Genomic DNA, 15,605 nt, shown 5'->3' on the forward strand with positions numbered 1-15,605 from the left:
TATAGCCCCAGCTACTCCAGAGGCAAAGGCAGGAGGATCACTTGAGTCCAGCAGTTTTCGGTTGCAGTGAGCTATGATGACACCACTGCACTCTAGCCTGGGTGACAGGGTCAGAACCTGTCTAAAAATTAATTCATTCAATTCATTAAAATAAAAATAAAAGAAACATGGATTTTCAAAGGCACTGCTGGTAAGGGCTCAGAAGAAAGATGTAAATTCAGTAAAAAAAAAAAAAAAAAAAAAAAGAAGAAGAAAAGAAAAGCAAACACAAGACAATTTATAGCCCAGCATCTATAAAACAAAACACCATGGAGATTTGTGAAGAAATGACTACAATTTGGTTTCACATCAGCATGAAAATTTAGATAACTGACGAGTGTGGAAAATCTGCTTCTACCTTATGTAAATCAATATTAAATTTTGGGAAAACAGTTTGCTAAAGATCATCAAATAATACTGGAAACAGCAAAAAGTTCCTAATCAAAAAGAAGCACTTAGATATCATTTGGGGGACCCATAACCAAGCTCCAGCAGGACTCTGCGCTCGTAGTAGGCGAAACCAACTAGTTTGAGGAGAACATAAAAACTCCCAGAAACAGGCAGACATTTTCACAGATGTACAGAAAACTGTCTCCCACAGAGCCAAGAAAGTGTTTCCCCCGAGAACGCTAAGCCTGCCCTCCCGAGCTCAGCAGCGCTGAACCTCATGAACATGAGCAGCTTTTCGTGAAGACGGTGCTGAAGGTAAGAAGTAGTTCCTACGTTTTAGAGGAAACAGGACAGAACACGTCTTGGGCCCACGAGTCTGCTCTGATGACCAAAACCAGCACATCCAACGACTACCTTGGGCTTCGAGGGCTTGAACCACCACCGGAAAGCTTGGAGTGCTTTTTGATTGATGTGAACATCCTTTTTTTCTTCAATTCTCAGCACCAAAATTGGTCACTTCTACAGCAGTTGGCAGAGCACTGTGGTCGAACCCTCGAAGCCTGGGGGCTCCTCAGTCGTCGGGACCACGGACCAGTACGATGTCACGGTTCTGAGGCTCATGCCGTAACTGACAAACCGACATCCTGGTGTCCTTGCTTTTGCTACCTTCTTGGAACCTCTTAAAATATATATATATGTATATACACACATATATATATATTTTTTTTTAAAAAACAATTAGCTGGTACTATTATAAGTTTAGTTAGTTTCTCCATATTTTGTTTGCTACATCATTTAAGAGACTAATGCATTTAAAATAACAGCAGGCGTATCTCAGAGAGATTGCAGATTGGGTCCAGACCACTATTGTTTGTGGTTACCATGGGGGTTACATGCGCCACTAGATCCATCAGGCAAAATCATGGCAGCAGAAAGTAGAACAATGGTGGCCAGGGTGGGGTGGAGGGCGGGAGGAAGGTGAAATTATCGTTCAGTACGTAGAGTTTCCATTTTACAAGATGAAAAAAGTTACGGAGTTGGATGGTGACGATGGTTGTACAACATAAGGAATGCATTTACTATCACTGGTGTCCATGTACAGTAATATAATGGTAAATTCTGTATCATGTAAAAAAATAAAAATCAGAAAAATTAAGCCAGTAATAAATATGATGGCATTGTTATTTCTTTTTTTTTCTTTTTTTTTTTTTTTTGAGACAGAGTCTCGCTTTGTTGCCCAGGCTAGAGTGAGTGCCGTGGCGTCAGTCTAGCTCACAGCAACCTCAAACTCCTGGGCTTAAGCGATCCTACTGCCTCAGCCTCCCGAGTAGCTGGGACTACAGGCATGCGCCACCATGCTCGGCTAATTTTTTTTTTTGTATATAGATATTTTAGTTGTCCATATAATTTCTTTCTATTTTTAGTAGAGACGGGGTCTCGCTCTTGCTCAGGCTGGTCTCGAACTCCTGACCTCGAGCAATCCACCCGCCTCGGCCTCCCAGAGTGCTAGGATTACAGGCGTGAGCCACCGCGCCCGGCCTGTTATTTCTTTTAATTGGATGGAAGAGCTCTCAATGGAATAACAGTGCTGAGCGTCCTCATCTGCAGAACCGAGACGATGGAAAGTATGTCGTAGGGTCGTAGGGTCGCGATGAGCGTCAGGCGCGGTCACACTGCAGAGAGGTCAGCGTGGGGCTTGACACGGTGATCCCTCGGGTGACGCCCCTGTGCCTGCAGGAGACAGGGAGCGCTCTGCCCTCAGCACTAGCAGGCAGCGACCTGGCTGTTCTTCCCCGAACAAAGAGGAGGGGACGGAACACTAGTAGAATTAATTGAGCAACTACAAGTCGCCAAGCTCTAGTGTGTGCACATCACCTCATTTCCTGAAGCAGCCGTAGGAGATAAGAATCATTATTCCCATTGTTGTTTTTTTTTTTTTTTTTTTGAGACAGAGTCTCGCTCTGTTGCCCAGGCTAGAGTGCCATGGCGCCAGCCTCGCTCGCAGCAACCTCCAACTCCTGGGCTCAAGCGATCCTCCTGCCTCAGCCTCCCGAGTAGCTGGGACTACAGGCATGCGCCACCATGCCCGGCTAACTTTTTCTATATATATTTTTAGGTATCCAAATAATTTCTATTTTTAGTAGAGACGGGGTCTCGCTCTTGCTCAGGCTGGTCTCAAACTCCTGACCTCGATTGATCCTCCCGCCTCGGCCTCCCAGAGTGCTGGGATTACAGGCGTGAGCCACCATGCCCGGCCCATTCCCATCTTTGCAGATGGAGAAACTGAGGTTCAGGAAAGGGAAGTCACTGAGTGCCACACACGTGACACTGGGACACGCTAACCCACGTCACACTCACAGGGCTCCCAATTCGTCTCCCTGGCACGTACCTACGATGCTCTCAGCAGCTGTCAGAGTCTGTGTTTCGGGCTCTCACCCCACTCAGCCTCTTCCCCCCGAGATGCCTGGTTCTGGCACCCACAGCCCCCGTCAGCAGCTCTCAGGGTGCGGGGAGAGGCCTGTGGCTTTGGGGGGCCAGGCCTGGGGCCTCGGAGAGGCTGGAGCAGCGGTGAGGACGGTGACAATGACGTCCACGTGTGCACGTCCCAACGGCAGGTGGGATGCTGTGAATCACGGCTCCCTTTTGACCAAACCTTTCCCCACTCCCCGTTGGGCCTGTTCTCCGTCCTGGGTCACTGTCGCCGGGAGTGACTTCTGTCCTGACCCCGGCACTCCGGACTCTGCTTCCCAGGAGCCGGGTTTGGCCTCCCCCAGACGAAGGATGCTCAGGCCCTGACATTATCTTAGTCCTCACATCAGTCCTGCAAGGGTGGCACCGCCCTCTGCTGTCCCCTGCCGCCCACGGCTGGAAATGGTGCCGGTGTGACCTCAAATTCCATGTCCCGTCCTGCGAAAGACACCTCAGGACACAGCTGGCGTCATGGGAGCCCGGGCGTCGGCGTGAGAAGGAGCCCATTGTAGAAAATTGGGAATCAAGGAACTCAGACTTTCTACCGGCTTTTCATCTGCAAGAGGATGTCGTGCGGGGGAAGTGAAAGAACAGTGCTCGGGTTTGGGACGTTTTTACCGCGTCTGTCCGGTCTTTGCGTTCATTTCAGAGTCTGCTGAGCTGTTCCGGACGGGACTGGGCACCGTTCGCGGGAAGAACCAGACGCGGGAACGACTCTTCAGCTCAGGGTGCTGCGTAATAGATCTTTCTGAACACGGATTAAAATACCTAATCACTAAATTTTTTTAAAGTGCCTGTCCGCATGCTACCTACAGTCAGTGTCCACAGAGCCAGTGGAACCCACGCTGTGACACGCGAGGAGAGGGAACGGCCGGCAGGTGAGGGAGGTACCATTCCCACCCGCCCCGCATGTCCCCGCCCCGGTCCCGGGGACAGAAAGCCAACGGCAGGAGGAATGGTTCGGGCTCCTCGCTCCACCCTCTCTCTCTCCATCCCGCGTGGCAGAGAAGAAACCTCTCTGAGACCTCGGGAGCCTAGGTGCCGGGCTTTCCCCTTCCTCCTCGGCGACTCGCAGGGTGAGCTGGGCCAGGTGAGGAGGACACGTCGTCCGGGCGCCCAGCGGTGACCACTCGGCTGCTGGACTCACTGACGGGGAAGCAGCAAACGGCGTTTCTACCTCAAGTCTGAGCCTCCTGGAGACACCCAGCTTTGCTAGAGAGCCCTGTGATTTGGGCAATAATGTAGACATTCAATTTCAAGGCCGGTCGAGGTGGCTCACACCTGTAATCCCAGCACTCTGGGAGGCCGAGGTGGGAGGATCGCTCGAGGTCAGGAGTTCGAGACCAGCCTGAGCAAGAGCGAGACCCCCCCGTCTCTACTAAAAATAGAAAGAAATTATATGGACAGCTAAAAATATATATAGGAAAAAAAAAATTAGCCAGGCATGGTGGCGCATGCCTGTAGTCCCAGCTACTCGGGAGGCTGAGGCAGGAGGATCGCTTGAGCCCAGGAGTTGGAGGTTGCTGTGAGCGAGGCTGACGCCACAGCACTTACTCTAGCCTGGGCAACAGAGTGAGACTCTGTCTCAAAAAAAAAAAAAAAAAAAAGAAGAAGAAGAAGTGGGTTCCAGTGGAAGATTCAGGCAGAGAGTGAGGAGGAGAAGGACACAGAAGACAGATCTGGGGGCTCCCATATGGGACAGTAGAGACACGGGCAGAGCTGGGGGGAGGTAGAGTGTAAGGAGAGCTTTTATGTATATATGTAATTGAAGATATTACAGCATGTGTTATACCTTGGGGATAATTTAGTGCAGAAATAAAGAACCATGATGCAGAGGAGAGAAGGGGTCAGCAGAGCCTCGCAGAGGCTGAGCAGCAGGGCCTGGCTCAGGAGCAGAGGGACAGAGCCAGGCTTATCCCTTGGGACAGCAGGAAGGGCGGGGCCCGTGGCGCCAGATGTAGGAAGGACGATAGATGTGGGGGAACTTAATTTTGCAGAGAAGGAAAAAAAAAAAAAAAAAGTAATAAATGACTTTTCAATAACCAGGAAACCAGAACGGCTAATTTAATTTCTGTCTAAAAATTAATGTGACATGTTAAATGTCACATTAAATGGGACATGGTGTCCTTACAGAAACATAATATCATTATTTTTGTAAAGCAGTTCCAGCCTCTTAGTAAGCGTAAGAACAAAACGCCATAAAAGTTTGAATACAAGAGGCAGTTGGTTTTTACATACCAAATAACATGAAAGCATTTACATCGCAAGCCAGGTGAAGGAATTTCTAATACAACTGGAAGATTTTTACAGTCAGTTGACTGGCCTGACATTAAACAGGAAGCTATCGTAGCAATATTTACTTTAGGAAAGTATCCAAATCAAACAAGCTCAGAGGGGTACATTTCCTTGCAAAATGAATGGAATATAAATGTTCTGATAGCTATCTTCCCAGTAATAGTGTATTTTCACAAATCAGTTTTATATACTTACAATCTATTTTATATAGGAGGCATTCAAAATTCTTTGTCAATCAAATCACGAATGAATGAATAAAACCCTGGAGACACATGGAGGACCTTTCTGGATCCTATGAATAGTTCCATTCCTCTTACATATATAACTTAGAAAGGACCCAGACTGCTAGGTTGAACTAGATGAAATTGCCAATATCGGTGTAGCATTTTACCTCCAAAAATGGTCATTTCATAGAACTCAACATAATACAGAGGCCGTTAATGACGGCATGGCAAACTCCAGCAGCATTTGCCTGAAGGTCTGCAAGAGACGATTGGCGACCTTCCAAAACCCATTCCATGGTCGCCCTCCACCCCACCCCCCGTACTATGTTGTATGTTGAGTGTCTCCTGTTCGCCTGCCCTGACCCGTTGTCCGCCCTACCCCAGGACCCTGGGGGGCTGAGCCGTGTGAACCGGTCTGGCCTTCCAGCCCCCAGCTGGCTTCCAGAGCGGGAGAGCAGAGGGCAGGAGCTCGAGCTGTCTCCCTTCCCTCCTCCCACTCTGCCGGCTCATCCCTGGTTATCCGGGTTCCTCCCTAAAAGCCACAGCTCTTCCCAGACTCTCTCTGCACATACAACAGCTGCCCTCAGAGTTCTGGTAGCTTCTCCCTTCCCCTCGCTCCTTCAGTCCTAGGAGAGGTCATGGCTGTATGCTACCACGCACCCCAGGGTTCTAAATAATCTCGTATTTTTGGTTTCTTTAAACTCTCCTCATACTTTCATAAATAACCCTTTTACCCAGTTTGCACCTCCCCTCGGTTTTCTTCAGAAATCCCCACTGAAACACTTAAATAATCCCTCAAGGCAGGTTCTCCAAACAGCGTAGTCACTCTTGCATGTGAAACTGCATCTCATCTTGCCGGTCGCATTTCTCCGCGCGCCCCGTGGAGCCGGTGGGGGGTTGAGACGGGCGTCCCAGGCCGCCACCCAGCTGGGCTCCCACAGGAGAGAAGGGGCCTTCAGATCGTCCCAGCCCCCGCTTCCCTCCCCCCCGACCCCCCAGACTCAGTGGGTTGGAGAGACCCTGCTGTACCCTGTCTGAGTCCCAACCCACAGAAACCAGGATGGAGAAACACTTGCTAATTTTGCTTTAAGCCACTAAATTTGGGGGTTACTTGTTACACAGCACAGAAGCTACTGTGCCTGTCCTCTAACGCATCTATTATTCTCTGAGGGCCTCTTGGCCTTTTTCTCTGTTCCCCGTCTCTGGTGCTTCAGAGAAGCGGAGGCCCCGGCGTTCCCTGAGCCCAACCTCACACCACATCAGGGTGACTCATTTCTCCTGTTTCCAGATCTTTCTTGGCAAACCTCAACAGCATAAAACACAGCAGTATCACAAGAATGGAAGAACAGGTTGGGCACAGTGGCTCACGCCTTTAATCCTAGCACTCTGGGAGGCCGAGGCGGGCGGATCGTTTGAGGTCAGGAGTTCGAGACCAGCCTGAGCAAGAGCAAGACCCCATCTCTACTAAAAATAGAAAGAAATTATATATGGACAGCTAAAAATATATATACAAAAAAAATTAGCCAGGCATGGTGGCACATGCCTGTAGTCCCAGCTACTCGGGAGGCTGAGGCAGGAGGATCGCTTGAGCCCAGGAGTTTGAGGTTGCTGTGAGCTAGGCTGACGCCCCGGCATTCACTCTAGCCTGGGCAACAGAGTGAGACTCTGTCTCAAAAAAAAAAAAAAAAGAAGGGAAGAACAAACTCTGCATGTACTCACCACTAAATTGGAACTAACCCATCAGCACTTACGTGCATGTATGGAAATAACATTTGTCAGAAATCAAGCCGGAGTGGGCAGGGGTGGGGGATGGGACAATTCACACCTAACAGTACCATGCACACTACCTGGGGGATGGGCACACTTCTAACTTTGACTCAAAAGGTACGAAAGCAATTACGTAACCAAAATGATTGGTAACATTCTGAAATTAAAAAAAAATCTAAAGTAGTGCACTGAACAAAAGAAGAAGAAAAAAGCATGCAACGGTGCTAAAGAGTGCAGACGCCACAGCTTCGCGTGCTACCCCTGCCGCTTACTGGCCGGGAGACCTGGGCTAATCACGCCCCAGTCTCCTCATCTGTAAAACGGTGACAATAATCACACATGTCTGCTGGGTCATTAGGAGGATTCAGTGAGTTAGGACTTGTAAAGGTCTTCGACGAGCGCTGGGAGATAGAAAATATGACGTTAACTATTAAATAAAATAATGTAAGATACACGCAGTGTGCCGGGAAATGACCACTTTCCCCACAAGCAAAGCGAACGAGTAGGTGAGACTCGCTGAATCCAGGAACCCTTATGGATGGCCTTAAATGCCTAGTCTATTCCATAGCATTGAATTCAGAGTAACGTTAATTGCCTGATATAAGTTCTTGATATATAAGTATAGAGACACACTGTTTTGCGAGGGTGACTTTTTCTGCGGCTTTCTTCCTGCTCCCTGACACGGTGCACCTTGAATGGGTACGAGGTCTGGTACGTCACCCCGGATCCGGCAGGAGGTATAAGGCACCCTCAAACTGTACAATTCAGGAGCGTTTCATCAGGTGACTGTTTTGGAAGGGGGACAAGATTGGAGAAGGCCAATGGCAGCGAGCCACCGCCACCCACGCTGGGAGGCAGGAGAGGCTGCAGGGGAGGGCTGCTTTAGGGGGACTTTGGCAGAGGGACCCAGCCAACCCGGGGTGGCCCGCTCGGGCGGCTGCCAAGTGTTTGGCTATTTATTGCTGTGTAAAGACCACCCCCAAACTTGCTGGTGTGGAACAGCAATCGTGGATGACGCTCACAGTTGTGCGAGTCGGGAACGCCGCCGGGGCACAGCTGGGACGCATGGTCTCTGCGTCACCACGCCCGGCCCCTCGGCGGGGGTGGTGTGAGCAGCTGGGGGTGGCTGGGAAAGCTGGGCAGGGTCGTAGGTCTTGGGCCTCAGCTCTGCCGCTGGCTGTTTCCTCGGGTCTCCTCCATGGCACATCTGCCTGGGTTGGAACGTCCTCCAAGGCGGTGACTGCGCTCGCTGTCTGCAGGGAAGGCTGGGACGGGACGGCTTGGCGGTGGCTGCCACTGCTCTCTCTCCACTCAGTGTCTGCACAGCCGAACTCCCGACGTGGCGCTCGGAGCCCCAAGAGCGAGTCTCCCAGCAGCCCTGCACGGAGGGGCTCCAGGGCTGCTTGTGACGACTTGGCCTCAGCAGTTCCGAAATGTCACTTCCAACTGCTTTCACCGGTTCGAGTCGGTCGCTGAAGCAGAGCGTCAGTCTCCCCGTCTCCACGGGAGACACAGCAGAGAGCTGGCCGCCTTGTGTCCTCTGCCACGTGGGGTTAACACAGAGTCTGAGCCCATCCAGCCTCCACCTGCCCCGCCGTCTCTTCTGGCCGGTGGTCCCTTCAGCAGCCAACAGCCAGAGGGCAAAGGAGCTTGCTGGCGCAGTCCCTGCAGCTCAGCCTTCTGGGGAACAGAGCTGGGCCCTGGAAGGACAAATGGGATATATCCAGCACGTCCCAGGGCTCTCCTAGTCCCCCCCATGCGTGTTCTAGGGCTTTCCCACAGCGTGCCGGGCCATGCGGCAGGATATTCCTGATCACGCAGGAAGGACGGGAGAGAACCACAGACGCCCGTGATGACCAGCATTTGTATTTCCGTTACGACACCTTCACTCCTGCCGTCTTCTTTTGTTCCATTTAGGTGTTTTTTTTTTTTTTTTTTTTTGAGACAGAGTCTCGCTCTGTTGCCCGGGCTAGAGTGCCGTGGCGTCAGCCTCGCTCACAGCAACCTCAGACTCCTGGGCTTAAGCGATCCTCCTGCCTCAGCCTCCCGAGTAGCTGGGACTACAGGCATGCTCACCATGCCCGGCTAACTTTTTCTATATATATTTTTAGTTGGCCAGATAATTTCTTTCTATTTTTAGTAGAGACGGGATCTCGCTCTTGCTCAGGCTGGTCTCGAACTCCTGATCTTGAGCGATCCACCTGCCTTGGCCTCCCAGAGTGCTAGGATTACAGGCGTGAGCCACCGTGCCCGGCCTCCATTTAGTTTTTTTTTTTTGTATGGGATCATGGGGGGCCCGTGCCATTTTGCCACACTGATGTGTTACAGTGGGGTGAAGCCAGGGCCCTCGGTGCACATGTCACCAAAACAACGCACACACTGCACCCCCCCCCCCAGCAAGCTCCCGTCACCCGCCACCCCCACACCCTCCCACCTTCCGCGTCCTCCTGGCCCATCGTGCCACACTCTGTCCCCTCCCTCCCCCGTGTGCACAGTACTTAGCCCCACGGGTGCGGGAGGACACCCGGTATTGTCTTTGTCTGAGTTGTCAGTCTAAGCAGTGCTCATATAAAGCTTTCATTTGTGCTATAATTTCATTTCCAGAACACACGCTTGGCTTAATCCAGATCTCCACGCAGCCTTTGGTTTACTGCAAACACGGAGTATTTTCAAGGCATGTATCAAAGTTGAGTGAAAATTTCTGCACACCTTTTCATGGAACGAATTTTGGGGTCTGGCTTGGGTTTTAATTGATTTTGTTAGGTCTTCAAATGTTGATTTTTTTTTTTTTTTTTTTTTGAAAAGAATCAATTCCAAGAAGTTTACCCAAAGTCACTCCTGAAAGTTTTACCTCCAATTATGAGCTTCTTTCTTTTTCCTTGGCATGATAATTAAACCACACTTTTCCTTACGTATTTGGGAGAGGGCAGGCGTCACAATCGTGTCTATGAAGCCATTTGGGATCTTTAAAATGAGACTCTGGGCATCAGCTAAAAATTTTTCACCCATAATTTATAAAGCAAAGACATGTTATCCTCCAGACTAAAAATGCAAGATCAGTAAACCTCTGTTTAGATTTTCTTTTAAAAACACACATCTTCGTTCCTTCAATTTTAAAAAAGTCTATTTTAAATGACCTACTTTTAAACCGGTTTTTAGTTAAGTGTGTCACACCTCGATACAGTTGACTTAAAAATGTTTCACTCCTTGCTATTTCTTTCTCAACTAATTATGTTATTTTTAGTCCTTCTGACTAGCATAGGATACTTTCTCTAGAGAATGAAATCTCTTTTCTTTAATAGAAGAGTAGATGGGTGGAATATAGATTTGTTCTGGCTACGAGCGTTCTATGTTATTTTACGTTTCTGTGAGAGGCTGATATTATTGATCAAGAAAACAGCGTCATTGCTCTGTGTATCATGCTCCCCACACGCAGGCTGACCTGCCTTTCAGACAGGACTGCAGGGCACCGTCAATAGACGTGGGCACCCCTATGTGTAACCGTCTCTGGGGCGAAATTCCACAGTTGGTTTTCATCCTGAACCCTTCTGCATGACATCCCTGCGTCAGGAAAGGGTGTCTAGTTATCTGCCCAGAGTCCCTCCTGTCTTAGTGTAAAGTTCATTTCCTCCCTGTGTGACCTTCGTTGATAAGCAGAGCAGTTGCTCAGCATCCGCTCCACAATGTCTGTTCCGAGGACCGGCCTTTGTGTGTCAGACTGAATTCTTGGCTGCTACAAGAGACGCCGGTAGAAAACCTCGTGTTTTATTTGAGAGAGGGAATGCCGTGCATTTGCTGGGATCGTTGCACTATAACACGGCGTCGTTATGCATCAGTTGTTTTTACAGTTGAGAATCAAGATCCGATTTAAATTCACACATTTAAAATGACAGTTGCATTTTTCCATGCAGTTAGGTTGTGTTGAAAATAGTAGGCTGATCCCTGCTGTGCAACAGCTTGACATACGTCCTCCAGCACCAACAACAGAAAACTGCTCTGTCACGCAAGCCCAGAGCTGCTGGGTGTAAAAGGTGACCTCGTTAAGGGTGCTGAGACTCACAAAGACCACTAAAAGAAACAACCGTTCCTCAGAGATTCATGGCCGCCATACTGACATGCAGTATGTGGAAGAGCTGTCCAGGCTCAGAAAGTAGACACCCACCTTTCGTTTTCAACTGACCCACCGAATGTCTACCCAACACATACCCTGCCCCAGCCACGGGGCCTTGTTACACGGCGTTGCTCTAGATGGTTCTCGAGTGGCCTTCACGATTCCCACCTGGTGTGATCCCCGCTCCTGTGTGAAGGCAGGACCAGGACTTGCCTCCAAAAAATAGAATATAGAAAATGGCAAAGGTGGCGGGATGTACGTGATGAAATGCACATGATTTACGTAAGATCTTACTGTGTTACGTAAGATTACACAGTCATGTGATATATAACATTTGGTCAACGATGGATAGCACACAGGACAGGGGTTCCATGAGGTTGTCGTATCACATTTTCACTGTACCTTGTCTGTGTTTAGATACACAAGCACCGCTGTGCAACACTTGCCTAAAGTATTCAGCACTGGAACTTCGGTACCGGTGTGCAGACCAGGAGCCGTAGGCCACGCCATACAGTGCAGGTGCGTAGCAAGTCAGGCCATTTAAGTTTGGACACGCACTCTCCGTGACTGTGGTCCCCAACCCGGCAGCACAGCAGCAGGTGAGCGGTGGGCCAGCGTTGCTTCATCTGCATTTGCAGCTGTTCCCCATCGCTCACCTGGCTGCCAAAGCTCCGCCTCCTGCCAGGTCAGCAGGAGCGTGAGAGTCTCAGAGGAGCAGGAGCCCTGCTGTAAACTGCGCACCTGAGGGATGTGGGTTGTGGCTCCTTGTGACAATCTAATGCCTGTGATCTCAGCTGGAGCTCAGGCCGTGATGCCAGCGCTGGGGAGCGGCTGCAAATACAGATCATCGTTAGCGGGGGGGGGGGGGGGGGGTCTGACTGCATAATAAATGTAACAAGCTTGAATCATCCCAAAACAGTCCTCCCACACGGGTCCGTGGCAAAACTGTCTTCCATGAAACTGGTCCCTGGTGCCAACAAGGTTGGGGACCACTGCTGTGTAGCACAGGCACCATACAGCCTAGGTGTGTAGTAGGCTGTACCACTTAGGTTTGCGTAAGTATATTCTATGATGTTCGCTCAATGATGAAGCCACCGAGGGACACATTTTTCAGAATGTATCCCTGTCCCTATGCAACCCACGGTTATTTTCATGAGTGCTGTCTTCACTATCACAGCAGCAAATTAGGAGAGAATTCTCATTTTAAAATATGATATGATTTATCACTCACTACCTCACACTACTGCTTTGCTTTATTGGTTGGGGTTACTTGAACATAACAAGGAAGTTTCAGAGAAACTGAAGTGGCAAAAGGACAATTATTCAATGCAGGAGAGAGAAACCATTGCAGCGGGGGATTGAAAGACATTTTTAGAAGTCCCCATATTATCAATGTAATTACGTATTTCTACGTAGTGAGTAAATGTCTTACATGTTTGCCAAGAGCATTTCGAAGGGAGTTTGTTAAGTATGTTGACGAAATCCCTTTTGGTATGTATCACTGTTAATGGTGTCATTCCCACGTGGTGCAACATACAACTCCAGATTTGATTCTTCAAAAAAAAAAAAAATACCAGGTCATGGCAAAATGCCTATTAAACCTGCAAATATGTGACATGGAGATCAGGATAAGGACAAAGGATGACACCAAGTCCCTCCTTTTTTGAGCACAACAGGGCTGGGACAAAGTAGGGTGGGGAGGCCGAGCCCTTTTTAACAAACACATTTTTCCAAGGGTTAAATGATGAATTTAAAGTTGGGCTCACTGGTTGCTCTAGACCGCACGTGGGTATCGCCGGTCCTCTCAATTTAATGGTACAGATGTCCTTGTTTTCTGACTTCACCCCCAGCACCTGTGATCATTTCGGCTTGCCTCCTTCTTTTCCTACAAAGTCTTACCCAGTTATGCAAAGAGGGAGTTTGATGCAATGGTTAAAGGCACTTAATTTACAATCGTTACTGTTGTTATTAAGCGCGGGTGTGGCTTTGTTGGAAGTTGCCCACCTGCACCCGCACATCCGTCCGGAGGCGAACGCCCCGCTGTCCCCACCCGGGCTCGGTGCGTGGCCGGAGCCCTCTAGGCCACTCGGGGCTGCGAGGACGCGGTCTCGGCGCCTCCGGACCGAGCGTGGCCGGGAAGCGGGGACGCCCATTGCGCCCCCAGGAGCCGGGACCAGCGCCCAGGATGGCGCCGTCTCTCGCTTTCGGGCGAAGCTTCCCCCAGCTCGCGCCGTCTGGGGGATGGGTCCCCGCACCGTGGCCCTGCCCTTCCCCGGGGACGCCGCGAACACACCCGGCGCCCTCGGCGCGTTCCCCGGAGCCGGTCGGCACGCAGCGCACCCCAGCGGCCGCGCGGCTCCTCCCGGCCGCGGCTTCCGGAGAGCTCGCCAGTCGCGGTCGCCACGGCCGCCGCCGCCCCCGCCGCCCCGGAGCCTGCGAGCGCGCGGGCGGCTGCGCGCGGCCCCGCCCGCCACACCTGGGCGGCGAGGCCCGGAGGGCGGGGCGGACGCGGGCCCGAGCCGGCTGCCCCGCGAGGGCGGCCGGGCGAGCGTCCCGCACGAGGCAGGGCAGAGCCGGCGCCCGCGGGCAGCGACTTGCCGGCCGGCCATGGAGCGCGCCGGCCCCGGCTGCGGGCGGCGGCAGCAGCGGGACCGAGACTCGGTGGAAGCGTGGCTGGACGACCACCGGGACTTCACCTTCTCCTACTTCGTCAGAAAAGCCACCAGGTGAGACGAGGACCCGCGGGAGACCCGGCGGGGCGCTGGGCGTGACCCGGGGCTGACCTCTGCCCCCTCCTGAAGTCGCCCCCGTCGCCGGGCCCCTGGCTTTCGGGTGGGTCCGCGGCGCTTGCACGGGCGGAGAGCGCCCCTCTCAGCGAGCGCGGCCGGAAAGCTCGGGCGCCGGCGTCTGTCCAACTTGCTCGCAAGTTCCAGCGCAGCCCACCCCCGGGTCCCCGGAGCAGGGTCCTCCCCACCCCCGGGTCCCCGGGTCCCCCCGAACGGCTCTCGGCCCTCCTGGCGGCCCGACCCGCGCAGACCCCGCGGGGACCGAGCCGCGCCCGCCGCTCCGGAAGCTCGTTTCCAAGTCGGCGGCGGCGGCGGCTCCGCTCCTCCCCCGGCCCCTCGCCCGGCCCGGCGGGGCGGGGAGCCCACGGCAGCGACATGCCGGAACCCTCCCAGAGTGAGTGCGCTCGCCTTTGTCCCTTCCCGCGCCCGGCTGTCCGCGCGCTCCTGTCACCCGCTTTCCGCCGGGGGCTGCACCGCCGAGGGCTGCACAAGCCGGGCCGGGGGAGGCGCGGCGAGCGGACCGGGGCCGCGGGGACCCCCGGGGCCGGCTCTTCCCGCGCGGAGGGCGGGCGGCGGCGCGTGGGAAACGCTCGCCGGGGGGCGGACGGGCGGGCGTCGGGGCCGGAGCGCAGGGCGCGCGGCCGGCGGGTCCCCCGAAGCCCGAAGAGTTGGCGGGAAGCCGGGCGCGGGCCGGACTCGGGCCGACGCACCCTCGGAGAGGGGACCCGGGCCCGCGGCCGTCGGGCGGCCGGGGACGCGCGGGGCGGCGATGGTGGCGGCGCCGGCCGGGGCTCTGCCGGGCGCTCCCCGCCAGGGGGCGGCGCGGCGCGGGGCGAGCGGGCGGCGGCGGCGGCCGGGGCCGTAGGGGAGCGAGCGGGCGCCGCGTCCCGGCCTCGCCCACCTGGCGCGGCGCGGCCTCCGGGAGTCCGGCGTCGGCGGAGCCCGGACTCGAACTTCCCGCGTCGGCTATGTTGCCCTTTGGGGACAAAACGAGGTACTTCCTCCAGCAGCCCCTTCCCACTGTCGCCGGCGGGGGTGGCGCCCGGGTCACAGCAGCGGGGCGATGCCTCCTTATACATGGACTGTTGGGCTTTTTTTTTTTGTCTTGTCTTTCCTCTTTCTGATCTGTGACCTCGGGGTCTTAGGTTAGGGCCCTTTTTAATCCAGATTTTTCTAAGGAACCTTCAGAGTTGGTCTTGATTTAGTCCCTTTCGGGGTTTTTCGACAGATGAGGCTCCTGGGCACATGCTGTCTCTCCTTTTTAAGTCCTTTTCCCCGCTCTCGCCTTCCTCCTCCAAGACCCTAAAGCCGGACGCCGGGCCCTGGAAGTGGTTCTTTCTAAGCGGCACTTTTGTGCGACTTGGGGGTGAGGCACTAGGCTGTCCAGGTCTAGAATTGTCACTTGCTGTGGGCCCAGGGTTTTCAGGGGCCACCTGCAACTCCAAGGCCATCCGTCCCCCGTTTCCAAGGACTCTCGAACATTCCCTGCGCTCCTGGAATGACAGCGCACGGAATGGGGAGGCG

The 15,605-nt window shown here is 53.0% G+C and overlaps 1 protein-coding gene across 4 annotated transcripts in view; it reads left to right on the forward strand.

Moving 5' to 3' along the window:
• The first annotated feature begins 13,964 nt into the window (after window positions 1-13,964).
• The window catches only part of PDE5A (phosphodiesterase 5A), a 90,797-nt gene continuing 89,156 nt past the window's right edge, over window positions 13,965-15,605 (forward strand). For 2 of the 4 annotated variants that reach the window (XM_069459157.1, XM_069459159.1), the window contains exon 1: window positions 13,987-14,021. The gene's annotated coding sequence lies outside the window, so the exon portion shown is untranslated. Of the gene's footprint in view, window positions 14,022-15,070; window positions 15,076-15,605 lie in introns of those variants that run through there. The other 2 variants (XM_069459155.1, XM_069459156.1) reach the window with 2 other exon arrangements.

This window comes from Eulemur rufifrons, chromosome 26, assembly GCF_041146395.1.
Source record: "Eulemur rufifrons isolate Redbay chromosome 26, OSU_ERuf_1, whole genome shotgun sequence".
Lineage (NCBI taxonomy): Eukaryota > Metazoa > Chordata > Mammalia > Primates > Lemuridae > Eulemur > Eulemur rufifrons.